General features: G+C 41.8%; 1 pseudogene; it reads right to left on the minus strand.

The window, feature by feature from the left end:
• Window positions 1-15,567: 15,567 nt before the first annotated feature.
• LOC125922152 (40S ribosomal protein S8-like) lies at window positions 15,568-16,456 on the minus strand (annotated as a pseudogene).
• Window positions 16,457-17,029: the final 573 nt, after the last annotated feature.

Here is a 17,029-nt window from a genome sequence, read left to right on the forward strand (position 1 = left end):
AACACCCAGTGCTCATCCCAAAAGGTGCCCTCCTCAATACCCATCGCCCACCCTGCCCTCCCTCCCACCCCCCCATCAACCCTCAGTTTGTTCTCAGTTTTTAAGAGACTCTTATGCTTTGGCTCTCTCCCACTCTAACCTCTTTTTTTTTTCCTTACCCCTCCCCCATGGGTTTCTGTTAAGTTTCCCAGGATCCACATAAGAGTGAAAACATATGGTGTCCGTCTTTCTCTGTATGGCTTATTTCACTTAGCATCACACTCTCCAGTTCCATCCACGTTGCTACAAAAGGCCATATTTCATTCTTTCTCATTGCCACGTAGTACTCCATTGTGTATATAAACCACAATTTCTTTATCCATTCATCAGTTGATGGACATTTAGGCTCTTTCCATCATTTGGCTATTGTTGAGAGTGCTGCTATAAACATTGGGGTACAAGTGCCCCTGTGCATCAGCACTCCTGTATCTCTTGGGTCAATTCCTAGCAGTGCTATTGCTGGGTCATAGGGTAGGTCTATTTTTAATTTTTTGAGGAACCTCCACACTGTTTTCCGCAACCAATGGAATGGGAAAAGATATTTGCAAATGACATATCGGACAAAGGGCTAGTATCCAAAATCTATAAAGAGCTCACCAAACTCCACACCCGAAAAACAAACAACCCAGTGCAGAAATGGGCAGAAGACATGAATAGACACTTCTCTAAAGAAGACATCCGGATGGCCAACAGGCACATGAAAAGATGCTCAACGGCGCTCCTCATCAGGGAAATACAAATCAAAACCACAGTCAGATATCTCACCTCACACCCGTACTTGATCAGTTTTAAGCCACCGGAGCAAAACCCATTCAGTCGCCCTCAGGATCCGCAGACTCCGCTGTCCCTCCTCTGTCCTCTTTAAGCTCCCTACGGACCTGGCACAGCCCCCTTATGAAACAGGTTAGTGCTGCGCTGGAGGTCAAATAGCATCACGGGTTGACCAAGGGCGGGGCTGAATTTCTGTAAGCATTCTCCCCAGCCAGGGCTGTTCCCCTGGCCTTCCTCTTGGCCTAGCCTTGCAAAAGGTCCATCTTTCCCTCTGTGCTGGCTTTTAAACCACTACCGCGCCTTCAGGCGTTAACTCCAAGATTATAATTTCCAAGAACAATCTTGGACTTCCTTCCCTTACAGGCCCCCTCGTTCTTCCCCACCCCACCCATGTCCACACCTGGCCGCATAGTCGATCTCGTGTGCACCGCCTGCTGAGTGAGGTGCTCCGATGGGGGTCCGATGCCAGGCCGGTCCTGGCCTGCCTCACCCTCCCGGGCATGGGTCCTTCCAATGCTGTGCAGCCTCCGGCACCCCTGTTCCAGTTATGTCGGCTGGGGCTGCTCCTGCAGTGAGGAGGGGAGCACATCCGTGACCGCAAGGTTTCGGGGGAGGGCGGTTCTCCTGAGCAGGGACCCCTGTGCCCCTTAGCAACAGCGGTCACTCGCAGAAGTCTGGGGGTGGGTACAGCAGCCTGCCGCGGGGGGACCCGGGGGAGGGCGCCGCACTGGACATTTTCTGACCCTGCAGGAAGGCAACCGTGAATCATGCGAGTAGGTAGGCCTAAAAGCACTTGAGCTCACGGCCAGGCAAAGCCCACGTGCTTTGTGTTTTCAGCACGGGGCGGCTGGGGGGCAGAGACAGTGTCCACCTCATGCGACTGGTCGGTCTGAGCCCTGGGAAGCCAGTTCTCTAGCCGCGCACACCTTCTGCCTTTCCCCCAACTGTAGGGCTGCTCACTGATGTTCTCCACGGTTCTTCCTCTGAGGGTGCCGGCTGCAGGTCTGGCTTGAAGCACGTTTCCAGAGAGGAGCGCGGGCAGCTAGGTCACTGTCTACAAGAAGGGAGGGCTAAATCGAATGATCGGTCTGAAATGTGTCATTCTGCAGCCCGCTAGACCCAAAAGTGCTGTGGATAGGCTGCGGGAAGAGGGCTGGCGGGGGGGGGGGTGCTGGTCTGCTCCTCATTTTCCCACTGTGCTGTGGTCTGGACTGCAAACTGAATTGCGGGGTCCACTCCTCAGGTGTCCCCTGCCGCCCTCGCTGGGACCCCGAGAGAGCAATCTGACGTTTTTCGGAAGACTGCTTTGTGGTAGATGCTGGGCTCAATTCGTGAGTCTGACTTTACGGACGAGGAGATGCAGAATGGGGGTGTTCAAGCGGCATATTCGAGAACAGACCATGCTAAGAAACCCCGAGCCAAGGTTCACACCCCGGCCCAAAGCTGCGAGATTTCTGCTAACCCCTACTGCCCTCCATTGTGAGTTAAGGCAAAAAGCTAACTCAGCGTACTCCCCCAAATCTGTCCCCAATGTGTGTTCAGTGGAATAACTGTACTTTCTCAGCCGGAACACGTTGGATGAAAAGCCTGAGCATAAGGCAGAGGTTGGCAAACTTTTTTGTAAAGGGCCAAACAGTAGATGTCTCAGGCTTTGCCAACCTTCCGCTCTCTGTCCCAGCTACTCAACTCCGCTGTTACACTGTGAAGGCAGCCATACGGCAGACAGTGAGGAAGCAAACAGGTGTGGCTTCACTCTGGTGAAACGTTAGGACGCTGGTATTTGAATTTCGTATCATTTTCGCTTGTCACAACACACTTCTCCTTTCCCCTCGCAACCAGCAAAAAATGTAAAAACTACCCTCAACTCCCAGGCTGTACAAAAATAGGAGGATGGCAGGATTTGAATTGGCCTGTGGACCACAGTTCACGCACACACACACGCACACACACACACAGGATGTTTCATGGCACTTTGAGCACTGAAACTCCTTGAGTCTAGAGAGATTTTCCTCAGGCCGAATTCTCAATCTTCAGGTATCACACAGTAGTGACATATCAGTATTTCAGACGATGTATAGGACATTTAAACATGACAGCCACAATAGGGAAAAAGCCAAGAAATGATGGACACGAATAAAACGTGCGATGGGCTGAGCTGCAGAACACAAGTTGTTATACGCAGGTAACGTGTATGTGATTTGTTGGAACAATACTAGCTTTATGTATATGCCGACTTTAAAACCTAGTCTCAACTAGCACCTGTGTGTTTTATAACAATTGATTTTTAGGGCGATTATTTGAAATAATCAAGCTTGAATAGGGGGATTCGTGTCAAATGAGTGTGAGAGAAACAGGCCTTTGAACGGATTCAATTATTTGCTCCTTGGATGTTTCGGAGTGGACTAGGTGGTTAAAAAAATAAAAGAGAAAGAAAGAAAAGGGTCTTATAAAAAAAAGTGTTATGAATGACTGAGTGACAAAGTATTGGCTGTGGCTGGGAAACCGTTGGGGCATCTGGGAGGCTCAGTCGGTTGAGTGTCTGACTCTTGATTTCAGCTCAGGTCATGATCATGGTTCGTGAGTTTGAGCCCCGCATTGGGCACTGACAATGTGGAGGCTGCTTGGGATTCTCTCCCTCCCTCTCGCTTCCTCCCCCCCCCCTCAAAATAAATAAATAAACTTAAAAAAAAGAATTAATGATACTATCACTTAGTATTTGTGTAGTATTGTGTTATTTACAAAAAAGCTTCTCCCTGTTGCGTTTTGCTTAATGCGCCTCCAGTCTTGCCATGGTAGGTGTCTCACTAATTTAATAATGAAATCCCAGCAATTCGCAAGTAATACATTTAGTCGCGTATGTTTAGGACAAGAACTCAAATATTTTCTGATTCTTAGTCCGGCGTTCTTTTCCCTCTACTTTGGGATGTTGCTGGATAGTACATGAAAAGGCAAGTTCTAGAATTCAACTAGCTGAGAAATGTTGAGATAAACCGGTGTCTTTGCTTCAGGACGCCCCAGAACTTTTCATAGGCTGATGTGAAATGTAAATTGCCAAAAGGGGACCATAGGATGGGGTGTTTCCCAAATTTATTTGGTTCTAGAATCCTTTTTAGGAGCATAGGGGTCCAGAGCGTATGTTTCGCGTCGCCCTAGGTGAGGGTTAAGATTGGACAAAGTACCTAAACCTCCCTCAGCCCCTGAGCCCGCGTGCATAAAAAAGCATTATAATGTTGGCCTTTTCATGGAGTGGCTGGGAAGGGTCGGTGTGTGTGACACAGAGTTGCTTAATTACATGTAATTGTTAAATTACATTGGTACCCGTTTCTGCTACCCAAAAGAAATCCAAAGAGGATCTTCCTTTTCGTGACAGATTTTATGTAGGTCTTTTGTGAATCTGAAGTGAACCTTCGGAAAGTAAGGGACACTCTGCTTTATGCTCTTTCAGTTTATGATTTAAGATTTCGTAAGAGTGCTTTACTTTCGGACAGCGGGGAAAACGTGTCGCTGTTCTACAGTCGCTCGCGTATCTAGCGCGCACACCGTCAAATCCAACCTCTTTTTCAAAGATGAAGCAGTTCAGGGAAGTGAAATGATTTTCTCAAGGTCATGCGACCAGCGAGGGGCACAGCTGGAAGGCAGCAGGCTTCAAGGGCAGAGCTTTGTTTGTCATTACGAGAAAACTGAAACCAGATAGCACTTTGATGTGGAAACTGGAAGCTGGTGGTCTTTGCCTCGATTTTTAAAAAAGATAAAACGAACAACTGAGTATTTGGCAGGAACGGGACGCCTGGCTGGTATTTTGTCCACCTTCTGTCCGAGGGATGTGTTGTCCTCTTTGGTGAGATTGATTTGCAACTCCCTGCTTTGCTACACCACTGATCTCGATGTAACTATACAATTTGGGGAGAGTTGGAACCAGGCCATTTTGCCAGAAAATGATTAAGACAAACTCCAAGAATATTGTGAACTTTATCCGGAAAATCAATTCTTCTAACAAGGAAGTGAATCGCTATTGATTTTTTTCTTCTTCTCTAATTGGACTCGGAGCCCTGATAGCTTTTCATACGTGGTGACGGTTTGCTTTCAGCAAATGCATTTTTCACTTTGCAGTGGAGTGGAACAGGCTCTCAAAAGCCTGTGGCACTCTCTCTTTCTCTTTGTTGTCCTGCTCTCGAAGGTTAACATGGAAGCTTTTAGACCTCCGCTGTTTACAACGACATGATGTTCATTAGTCTTTTTGCTGTCCTTAATGGGCAATCTCTGCATTTCTGCAAGTAGATACATGGGGGTGAAGAAGGGTAGACTCCGGGCAGGTGATGCATCATGAGAAAACAGCCGAGAGGTAACTAACATGATGAGAAAACAGCCACGATGTAACTAACATGATTAGTGAAGCAGCAAAGCCACAGCTTGCAATACAGATGCTCACATCAACGCTCTGCATCGTTTACAAGCACAACAGAGTGGTAACAGTCCTGGTGGAAGGTGGGCATAGGACAGGTGGTTGCTGGCTGAGCTGCTGGAGAGGGGGGTGTCTCCGACCAGGGCGGTGCGCCTTGATGGATGCTAGAAGAACTTAGGACATTCCTGGGCGTGTGCCGTTGGAGAGAGGCGGAAGGAAGGAAGGGGGTGCCCCCGAATCTCCCTTGGCTTGCCTCCAACTGATTTCCCTCACTTCCTTCCTTCTTTTGTTTCTCTGTATTGTTATTTCAATTCACAATCTTGGCATGATTTGATAGATTTAGTTTCTGAGATGTATGTTGAGTTTTTTGTTTTTTAGATTTATCACTGGATTCTTCTAGCTCTTGGGTTTTCCCATCTTTTTGCTTCTTTCCCATTTTCTTTTCTTCTTTTTTTCTACCCTACTGTGCTGGAAAGGGTTAACTCGGCAGGCCTGGCTTGCTCCAGCCTTGTACGTTCCCAAGAAAGACCCAGTGGCTGGTTCCTGGGAGAATGAGCGCTGGGTCCTTGGGATATTCTGCCTGATGAGAGTGTTGTTGGATGCCCCAGCCTCAGGACTCACAGGGTAGATAAGGTCAGTCACGCGGGGGCCACAGGCGGAGCCCCAGTGAAAATCGTAGACACCAAGGCTCCCGCAAGCTTCTCGGTTGGCAAACCTTTGCACGTGTCCTCAGACGTTGCTGGGAGAATTAAGCCCAACTACTAACTCCACTGGGAGAAGACAGCTGGAAGATTGCTTCTGGGTTTTCCCGGTCGCTACTCCCTGTACATTTCTCTTTGCTGATTTTATTCTGTGCTTTCACCATAATAAACCATAATCACGAGGCCCACAGCTTTTGAGTGCCATGAGCCACTCTAGTGAATCGTGAACCATGAGCAAGGTTTTGGGGACCCTTGACGCACTTGGATTTTCATTTTCATTTAAAAAAATGTTAATTGTCCTCTGATTCTTAATCCTTAACTTTTCCTTTTCTCTTCCTTAACTAATATTCTGGCACCAGTTTTTATGCTCTATTGGTTTCGCATTCGTATTATATGCTTTTATGCCTGATCAGCTTTTTATCTTTTCTTCCTAAGGTTTTATATAAAGTACATCATTTTTTGCTATTGGATTTATATGTTTGCTGTTTTTAAAATTCTCTTCTAATCATTTTAATTTCCTGTTTTGTTTCCACTTTCCAGTTTTACTTCTTCTTAATCTCTCCACTCTGGTTATTGTTTCATTGTATTTGTTACAGCCTTTCATCTTACCTGTGTTTTGTAATGCTCAAGACTTGTGGTTACACAGAACAGCAAGAAAGCCAGGCTGCAGACGTGGCCTGGAGAAAACTAGACAAAATCGCAGAGAGGGCACGGGACACTCTCTTCCTCTTTGGTTGTCCCTGAAGCCACGCTTCCATCTCCCTATTTGGTATTCAACATCTCTTTTCAAAGCTGGCTTTCAAAATTCCTTCTTATGTCAAACTTGGGAGGTTGCTATTTTAATAAGTCCTTCGGAACATTCCAGATGGAATGTTCAGAGCAAATTGAGAAGGTAGGACCTCCATGAAACAAATCTAATTAGGGTGCTATGTAATCACAAAAGTTAAAAAGCAAATTCAGGGGCACCTGGCTGGCTTAGTCTGTTAAGCGACCGACTCTTGATTTCAGTTAAGGGGCGTGAGATAGAGCCCTGCATTGGGCTCCAAGCTGGGATGGAGCCTGCTTAGGATTCTCTCTCTCTCTTTGTCTCTTTACCCCTCTCCCTTCTCCTGCTGGCACACTCTTTCTTTCCAAAAGAGACAGACAGAGAGAGAGAGAGGGAGAGAGAGAAATCGTTATTATTCAAGTTTGGGAAATATCTGAGAATAGAGCAAACCCACAAAAAGATGGATCATAAGAGATATTATTAATATTATTTACATTTAAATATTATAAGGCTTGGAGGACAAATATACAAGATCTAGTATCTATGAAGACACACACAGAGGAGGAGAGAGCGGCAGGTGATGGATGGAAATACAAAGCAAGAAGAGCCAGGAGTCAGAGAAGGAGGAGGAGGAGTGGATATTGCTGTGAAGCTGAAGGAAGGCAGGTTTTTTCAGGTAAAGGAGCCCATCAAGTGCACGTGAGGACACCTGCCAAGGTCATGTTTATGATACTTTATGCATTCTCTAGAAAGTAATAAAAATGCAAGGTTGCTGAAAGGACTTGGTAAAGAAAAAAAGCAAACTAAAAAAATAGAAGAAATGAACAATTAAAAAGCACCAAATCAAGGAAGTAAAAGACACCAAATGGATCAAGAAAGCCAAATAGGTTTTTCTGGAAAGACTTAAAAATAAAATGTTGGCAGTCTAGGAAATTACAAAACAAATAGATAGCAACAATAAAAGGGGGGAAAAAAGAAGGGAAATACAGACCAAAGTAAATTAAAAAATTCGGATAGAATAATATGTACAACATATAGAAAGTTTTCAATTATATACGTGGTTTAGTCTTGTTGCCCGTAATAGGATAGTGTCAAAGAAATAGTTGCTGTAGGGGCGCCTGGGTGGCTCAGTCGGTTGAGCGTCCGACTTCGGCTCAGGTCATGATCTCATTGTTGGCGGGTTCAAGCCCCGCATCAGGCTCTGTGCTGACAGCTCAGAGCCTGGAGCCTACAGATTCTTTCTCCCTCTCTCTGCACCACCCCCCTTGGCTTGCATTCTGTATCTGTCTCTCTCAAAAATAAATAAACATTAAAAAAAATTTTAAAAAAGAAATAGTTGCTGTACCTAGAAACCACAAGGAGGATCAAAGGAAAAACATACATGTGAAAATTCTAGGACATGAAAGTCACATACAAATTATATTTTAATACCTTTATAAGAAATCTTTAGAGCTCTAGTTTAGAAGTTAAAAAACCAAATGTATTAAAATAATGATAGGTAGGGGCGCCTGGGGGGCTCAGTAGGTTAAGCGTCGGACTCTTGACTTCAGCGGAGTTCACGATCTCATGGTTCTAGAGTCTGAGCCCCATGTGGGACTATGTGCTGACAGTACTCACCTCTCTCTCTTTCCCTCTCTTTCTGCCCCTCCCCTGCTCTTTCTCTCAAAATAAATACACAAATGTTTAAAAATGAAATGAAATGAAATGAAATAAAATAAAATAAAATAAAATACAATACAATACAATAAAATAAAATAAAATAAAATGAAATAAAAAATAGCTAAACTTGTCAGTGGATACACATTGCCCTACTTTGTTTCTCTTTCTCTATGGCAGGTGAGCACTTTAAATCAATGTCATCCAACGGGGTGCTCCAGCCTTACCCCTAGGTCCTGGGATTTTTATAATGGTATTTTGTCTCTGGATACTTGCTAGTTGGTTTTCTTGGTGGTGGGGCAGGGGGAGGGTGGGGTGGCTGAAGATTCATTTTGATTACCTTACCTGAAAATTTTCATTCTTTTTCTATTTTATTGAATGACTTTGTCACTTATGAATACAGCCGTATTTTTTTTTCTCATTTGACTTATTGAGCCAATGACTTACATTAATAGACTACGTAATGTTTAGCCATTTTTTCGTTAACGGGAGGAAAGTGCTATTGGGTTCAAGTGCTGCGGGTTTTTGTTTGCTGGTATTCTAATGGATATTTTGTACCAATAGTCACGAATTTGGTCGGGTTTCTATGTTGCTGTGTTTTAGTTTACCTTTTATAGGTTGGTATTCAAATAGGGTTGTTTAAAAAGTATTTTGGAAATGTTTCTTTCTTTTTGGATACTCCGGAAAAAATTTTGTTTGCATTGTGTTTTCCTTAAAGGGTCGAGTGGTTTCAAATTCCTAAATTCTCTGTACCTGGTGGATATTGGCCGTTGGTCTTTAACTTTTTTCATAATTTTTATAATGATACATATTTTAGATACTAAGATGAACAGCTATGTACTCATGACCCAGATTAAGAAATAGAATGTTACTGTACTTTAGAAACTTCATGTATGTCTCTTTAATTTTATTCCACTTCCCCCCCTTAAGTTAACAATTTCTTAAATGTTGTGTTCATCATCTCCTTGGTTTCTTTATGGTTTCCACACGTTTTTGTCTCCTCAAGCTAAGTATTGCTCAGTTTTTGCCTGCTGTTGTACTTTATATACAGGGAACGAAACCAAGTACATTCTTCTAGGATGTGCATTTTTCCTGTAAGTTCTTAGGTGCCATCTGTATTGATGCGTGTGGCTGTAGTCCATTCATTTTCATACATGCCCCAATTTGCTAATCCATTTTGCGCTGGATAGATACTTGGATGATTTCCAGTTTTTTTCCTGCTTTGAACATTCTTGTACGTCTCACTCAATGAATGTTTTTAAGTTTAAAAAAAATTTTTTTTTAATGTTTATTTTTGAGGGAGAGAGAGAGGGAGAGAGGGACAGAGCATGAGTCGGGGAGGGTCAGAGAGAGAGAAGGAGACACAGAATCCCAAGCCGGCCGCAGGGTCTGACCTGTCAGCACAGAGCCTGATGCTGGGCTCGAACTCATGAGCCATGAGATCATGACCTGAGCCGAAGTCGGATGCCCAACCGACTGAGCCACCCGGGCGCCCCAAGAGTTTTAATAGTGTATGTAGCTGGCCATGCAGTTGTGTTTGTGGTTGTATATCAAAAATGTCAAGAGTGTTTTATAAGAGCACTTTAAATTTTTTTCCAGTGACATGGAGTGAAATTGTGTCTTATTGTGCTTTTGATAAGAACAAATGAAGTTAAAACCTTTTTTTTTTTTTTACCGTATGTTTGTTCGCCACTTGGATTTCCTCATCTGTTTTTATCTCTCACACATTTTTCCTTCCGAGTTGTCTAATTTTTTTCTTACTTTGTTTTCTAATTATGATAGTATTCCTCTATCAGTCTCTGCTTTTGCAAACATATTCTGCCTTTCTTACTATTGTTGGAGGTCAAGAACATGTGACCCCAGCTGACCCAGGAGCTGGACCCTGACATTCAGAGGCTGCTCACCTCATCCACTGTCCTTGGAATGAATGCTGCATCCGCCTTTTCCACACCAGGAGCTGTTCCAAGGTCATAGCCTTAAGGGAGTAAGGTGTTTTGGGGACCATCTGGACGGAATATATGACTGGGTCCCACCAAGGCCTGTGTGCAAACCTTTAGGATTGTAGCAGTGGGTGCAGAGCCCTCCTGGCCTTGAAGTTCCCTTCTTGTTAAACTTGCCACCTCTCAACCTGCAGGTGACTGTCTCTTCAGTCTCTCCCTGCCGCATGTGTACGCGGGCCAGTTTGGAAACCAACACTTAGATAGAACACCTTATTTTTAATGCAGTTGATTTTATATGTCTTTTCATTGTGGTTTGCTCCTTTTTTATATCTTAAACCATATTCTACCCAGAGACCTATGTAAGTTTAAAATATTTTACTTTTGTTTTAACATATTTAAGCCACTTAGAGGTGTTTTTAAGTTACACAATTAGCACACATTTCCTTTCTCCCTCCCTTTCTTCTTTCTTTTTTCTTTCTTTCTTTCTTTCTTTCTTTCCCTTCTTCCTTCTCTTTTCTTTTCTTTTCTTTTCTTTTCTTTTCTTTCTTCTTTCAGAAAGGATCCATTTTCTAATCTTTTTAAAAAAATTTTCGTTAATGTTTATTTATTTTTGAGAGAGACAGAGACAGAATGTGAGTGGATTGGGGCAGAGAGAGAGGGAGGCACAGAATCCGAAGCAGGCTCCGGGCTCTGAGCTGCCAGCACAGAGCCTGACGCGGGGCCCAAACTCACCAGCTGTGAGATCATGACCTGAGCCGAAGTCGGACGCCCAACCGACTGAGCCACCCAGGCGCCCCGTCCATTTTCTAATCTTTAAATAGATATCTAATTTTCCCAGGGCCATTAAGACATCAATCATTTTCCCATTGGTCAGAAATGCTTTTTGTGCAACATGGGAAGCTTCCACATATGTGAGAGTCTCTGTATGTCTGAAAATTCTCTCCTGTTGTTTATTTGCTATTCTGTGCTATTTGTCCATCTTGGTGTTTTTAGCATATTGTCTTAATTATTGTAGCTTTAAAATCCATCTTGATTTTTAATAGGGCAAGTCTTCCTCTTTGCTCTTCTGCAAAATGTCTTAGCTGTTCTGGCTCTTTGGTTTTCCTTGTAAATTTTATAGTACCTGGGGGTAGGGGCAGGGCTTTGGGATTTTGGTTAGAATTGTATCAACTCCATTAGATAGTTTGGGGTATTGACATCTTTACGGCATTGGTTTTTCTTATCCAGAAACAAAATACGCATCACTGTTTATTCAGTTCTTCTTTAATGACTTTCATTAAAGTTTTATCCAGTTTTCTCTGAAAATTAACATTTTAATGGTATTTTTCTAAGTATATTATACTTTTGATGCTTTTGTAAGTGTTTTAAAATTACATTTCAATTACATAAAATTACATGCAATTGTTCACTGCATATAAAATGTGACACTGTTTTCTTGCTAACCAGTCTTGCTAAAATCTCTCATCTCTTTTAATAATGTGTTTGGATTTTTCAAATGTGCAGCTCTGATCATCATCTGCAAAAGCATCAGCAGTGTGTCCTCTTTTCTGATCATTACCCGCTTTGTTTCTTTCTTACGACATTGACTAGGACTTTGGATAAAATACAGAGTAAAGGAGTTGATGGCGGTTATCATTGCCTTGTTCCTAATCTGAGAGGGAATGCTTTGGACATTTCAACATAAAAGAATATATTTGTTCTATTTTGTTTTTTAACATACGGTGTGTTAGTTTGCTCGGGCTGCCATAACAAAATACCTACCATCCATTGGGCGGCTTAAACAACAGAAATTTATTTTATCCCGGATCGGAAGTCTGAGATCAAGGTGCCAGCAAGGTTGCTTTCTGCCGAGGGCTCTCGCCTCGGTTTACAGAGGGTTGCCTTCTCCCTGGGCTCACACGGCCCTTCCCTGTGCTCCCGCATCTCCTTTTGTGTCCAAATTTGTGTCCAAATTTGGTATCTCCTTTTGTGTCCAAATTTCCTCTGTTACAAAGACACCGATCAGATCGGACGTAGCTTACCCTAACAGCCTCATTTGGATTCGATCACCCCTTTAAAGGCCCTTTCTTCAAATATTCACCTTCTGCGGTACCGGGATTAGGACTTCAGTGTGAATTTGGGGACACACCATCCAGCCGATAGCATGTGGTTTCTTTCTTTTATTCTTCTTTATCAAAAAAACAAACAAGTAAATATCATGAATATATGTTTAATTTCAGAAATGCTTTTCCTGCATCTGTTGAAATGGTCTATATTTTCTTTTTTAAAAAATACATTGTTAATTTCACTAGTAATTTCCAATTTTCATATTTTCTTTTTTTAAAGTTAGCTCTATGTCTATTCCACATTTTGATATGTAGTACTTGAATTATATTTTGCATCTAAATATTTTTCTAATTTTTATATTAATTTCTGCAAGTCATTATTTATTTAGAAACGTTTCTTAATTTCAGATAGATGTGTATGTGTATATATGTATATATACTTTTTTTCATTACCCTTTTAAAAATTGTTTTCTAGTTTAATTGTTTGGTGATTGGAGAACACATTGTTTCCAATGCTACACATTTTTCACTGAGATTTGTCTTGGGGTATAAAGTATTCTATCATTGTAAATTGTGTGTATGAAAAAAAATGTGTGGCACCTAATTTTCTATGTCTATTGATTAATCTTGTCAACATTGCTGTTCAAATTGCCTACTTAAAGTTCTGTTTGTTTTTTGGTTTGCTTAATCTGTTGTTTATTGAGAAACTGATGTTAAAATCTCCCATGACGATGGTGAATTTTTTAGTCTCTCCTAGCGGAGCTGTTAATTTGTACTTTATATATGTTGAGTCTCTGTCATCAGGTAAAGTTTACTTTGACTTGCTAAATAAAATATTATTTATTTTAGATATTATTTATATTTATGTATACAATTTATATTAATAATATAATAATATACTATTATTTATATTTATATTATGTATTTACATTTAAACGTGTAGAGATTTATTTTAGATATATTAATCTATAAAGTAAGGAGGACAAAAAAATGAAGTAAAATTACCTTTAACTATTTTCCATAAAAGTGTATTAAAACTAGGTTTCCCCTTTTAAATCTTAGTCAAATTAGAATCCTATTTTCAAAACTGTAACTTCGTATATAGTTTCCAAAGATTCAAATCCATAATGATACTAAAATGGGATTAAGTGTACTATGTAAAATTACAATATATCAACATATCAAACGAAAGTCATCAGCATTAAAATGATAAATTAACAAAACCATTACTGCCATTTTGACATTAGCACAAATCTCTATGACAGAAACACAAGACAAAACAAAACAAAAAAATCAAACCAAAAAACAAAACAAAACAAAACAAACAAACCCCGATGAGGCTAATATAATTGTTTTAAAGAGGTAAACGCACACATAATAGAAACACAAAATTCTGCTGCCCACTTAAAAAAAAATCTATAATCTCTTTTTCCAGGTGTTTTAGGACATTTATAAAAAATGCATTACGAACTGAAGAACAAGGAAAATCCCAATTAATTATAAAATCCAGAAATTATACGGTGGTGCCATCATGCAGATCTTACCACCATGTGCAAAGTATAGCAAAATCTAGGGAAATCTGAAGATCTAACATGTATTTTCTATGAATTACAATAAAGGGGCTAAAACTAGGACATGTAAGCTATGCACTCACACATAATATTTTGTCCAATATATAATTAAACATTCAATGACACAATATTAAGAAAATGCGGTCATGTCCAAAGGGAAGAGCAAACCTTCTAGAATGAAGTCAACGTTGTATTTCTATGATTCTGCCTATTTACTTATAGCCTCTAATGTTCAGGCACAAATAGTAGGGCTCATCCATCACTGCTTTTAGGCTTTTGGCCACATACTTACATACATTGATCTTGCTTTATCCTCTGTGTCATTTCAGTCTAATTTGTGTTGAACAGTAGCCAGATGTGATATGGGACTGTGGAGGTGAGGTGGCTGTGACCACAGTCGTTCTCCTTGGGATCCCAAGTTGGGATAACTGGGGTAAACCCTGGGAGTAGCTGAGAGTCAGCAAAGGACCCCAACACCTCTTCAGCAAAACCACCATCTAAATCCAAAATAAGTTAGCCAAAATATGTACGGCCACAGTTGAACGTTTGTTTGAAGACAAAATCGTTTCTTTTCGTGTCTTCAATCAGCTGAAGAATTTCATGTACGGCTTTATTATTTCAGATTTTTAGATTTAAATCTCTTGCTCACAACACCCTCTGTGACACTTGGACATCAGCTGTGTTGGCTTTGTCTGTGTTTACAGAGCAGATAAGTCACGTTCTCTTTGATTTAGCACAGCTGTGTGGCAGCAAACTCTTGCAGAGCCAAAGTAAGGAAGGAAAACTACCCATAAAACTAGAGAACAACAAAAATATTAAAGTTACAGAATCTTCTGTGGGTTGCTCGTGGAGTGAGAGATCATCTAGTTACAGAGATAATGAGGGAAAAGTTGCTTTTCCAAGAAAGACCCACTTATCTGTACAGCATGAAAGCTAGAAAATCTGTTGCCTTATGCTTAGAAAAATGAAAACAGGCATAATTCAACAGAGAACATCTGAAACTGAAAAAGGCTTTGCGAGTCTACTATTTAAAAAATGTTTTATTGAACATACGTACATATATAGAAACGTATGTATTTATTCTAAGTGTCTGCATCATCAGATTTTCACGAAATGAACACAGGCACGCATCTGGCACCCAGATGGAGATATAGAATATTGCCAGCATGTGCCTCCTTCCAGGAGATACCCTCTACCTCCCAAGTGTAACACTCTCCTGGTTTCTAACGGTACAGATTAGCGTTGGCCGTGTTTCTACGCGCTGAACTGAACCACACGTACGTTATGCAAACGTACCTGGAGTCTGTTTCCCAACATTTGTTGGTAAGAATTATTAGTGTGATGCATATCATTGTAGACCTTCTGTTTTCATTGTTGTGTAATATTTCACTATCGTCGTGTAATATTTCACTGTATCAATATATAACAATTAGTAACAGGTGATTGGCGTTTGGGTAGATACTCTCTTGTTCAATTTCCTGGAAGAGTTTGAGGAGAACTGGTACTAACTATTCCTTCATGAAATATTTTGTAGAAATATAAATGAAGCCATGGACCTAGGAGTTTGCTTTGTGGGAAGATTTTTAACTACAAATTCAGTTTCTTCGTTATTAGACTATTCACATGATCTTTTACATCTTTTCTTGTTGTTGAGCAATAAAGACCTTTATTACAGGACCAAAGACAGGAGGGAGGGCGATTCACTTGCCTTTTCCGGCTCTGATTTTCCTCACACAGAACTCTAGCTCCTTGCCCTCCAGCTCGTAGCCGTGGCCACACTGGTCTTGACGAGATGCACGCAAGAAGCTTGCCCTGCTGGAACTGCCTCTCCAGAAGGTGCTGATTTTGGCATTCTTTCTCCTTTCATCAAATGTCTTCTGAACTTGCTTTTATCGCTTTTTGCTTGAAATCTCTTCCTCCTTGGGAGTCAGCTTGGCCCCCTTCTTGTGGCCCGGGGGCAGTGCTGGAGGGACCCACGCCGCTGTGGGTAGTGTGTGCCGTCCTCCAGCACCTTGCAAGATCTTCACCAGGGGCTCCGTGCTCACCAGTTGGCTGCTGGATGCATTGTAAATAACAGGAACAACCTTTTTTTTTTTTTTTTTTTTTTTTTTTTTTTATTTTTTATTTTTTAAATTTTTTTTTTCAACGTTTTTATTTATTTTTGGGACAGAGAGAGACAGAGCATGAACGGGGGAGGGGCAGAGAGAGAGGGAGACACAGAATCGGAAACAGGCTCCAGGCTCCGAGCCATCAGCCCAGAGCCAGACGCGGGGCTCGAACTCACGGACCGCGAGATCGTGACCTGGCTGAAGTCGGACGCTTAACCGACTGCGCCACCCAGGCGCCCCAGGAACAACCTTTGTTTTGTGCACAACACCGGGAGCCCCAGGAGAAGTCCCCACATCCAGCCTCCAGGCGCGGGACTTCTTTCTGCCCCCCCCTCCCCAAAGCGTGGACTGTGTGTATGCTGGGGGGTCCCAGCGCATACCTCTGCTTCCTGTGGTGGGGCTTTCTCTTGCCACCAGTCTTGTGGCATTTCTGCCACTTGTCCCCAGAGATGCCCATTGCTCTCGTGCTGGCTGCCGAAGTGTATCTGTTGCATCTTGGGTGAGTTTTGGTACTATGCGTCCTTAAGGAATTTGTTAATTTCATCTAAATTATTGAATTTACTGGCGTAAAATTGCAGAAAATATTCCATCATTATCCTTTTAATATCTTTAAAATATTCCATCGTTATCCTTTCAAAAGCTTTAGTGTCTGCGGCGACAACACTTCTCTCATTCCTGAAATTGGTAACATGCGTCTTCTCATTTTTACTTCTGATCAGTCTGTTTAGATACTCATCAACTTTGCTGATCTCCAAGAGCCAGCTTTTGGTTTTACGTTGTTTATCTCAGGTAACATTCTTCTCTCTGCGTCAGCTTTGATATTAATATAGTCATCCTTTCTTTCGATTAGTGTTAAAATGACATACTTTTCATTGCAACTTTCACCCATTTGTGTCTTTATATTTAGTGTTGCTTGTAAACAGCATATCACTGCATCTTGATTTTATGTATTTATTTTGAGAGAGAGAGCGCGCGTGTGTGGGGGTGGGGAGGGGCAGAGAGAGAGGAAGAGAGAATCCCAAGCGGGCTC

The sequence above is a fragment of the Panthera uncia genome, chromosome C2 (assembly GCF_023721935.1).
Source record: "Panthera uncia isolate 11264 chromosome C2, Puncia_PCG_1.0, whole genome shotgun sequence".
Lineage (NCBI taxonomy): Eukaryota > Metazoa > Chordata > Mammalia > Carnivora > Felidae > Panthera > Panthera uncia.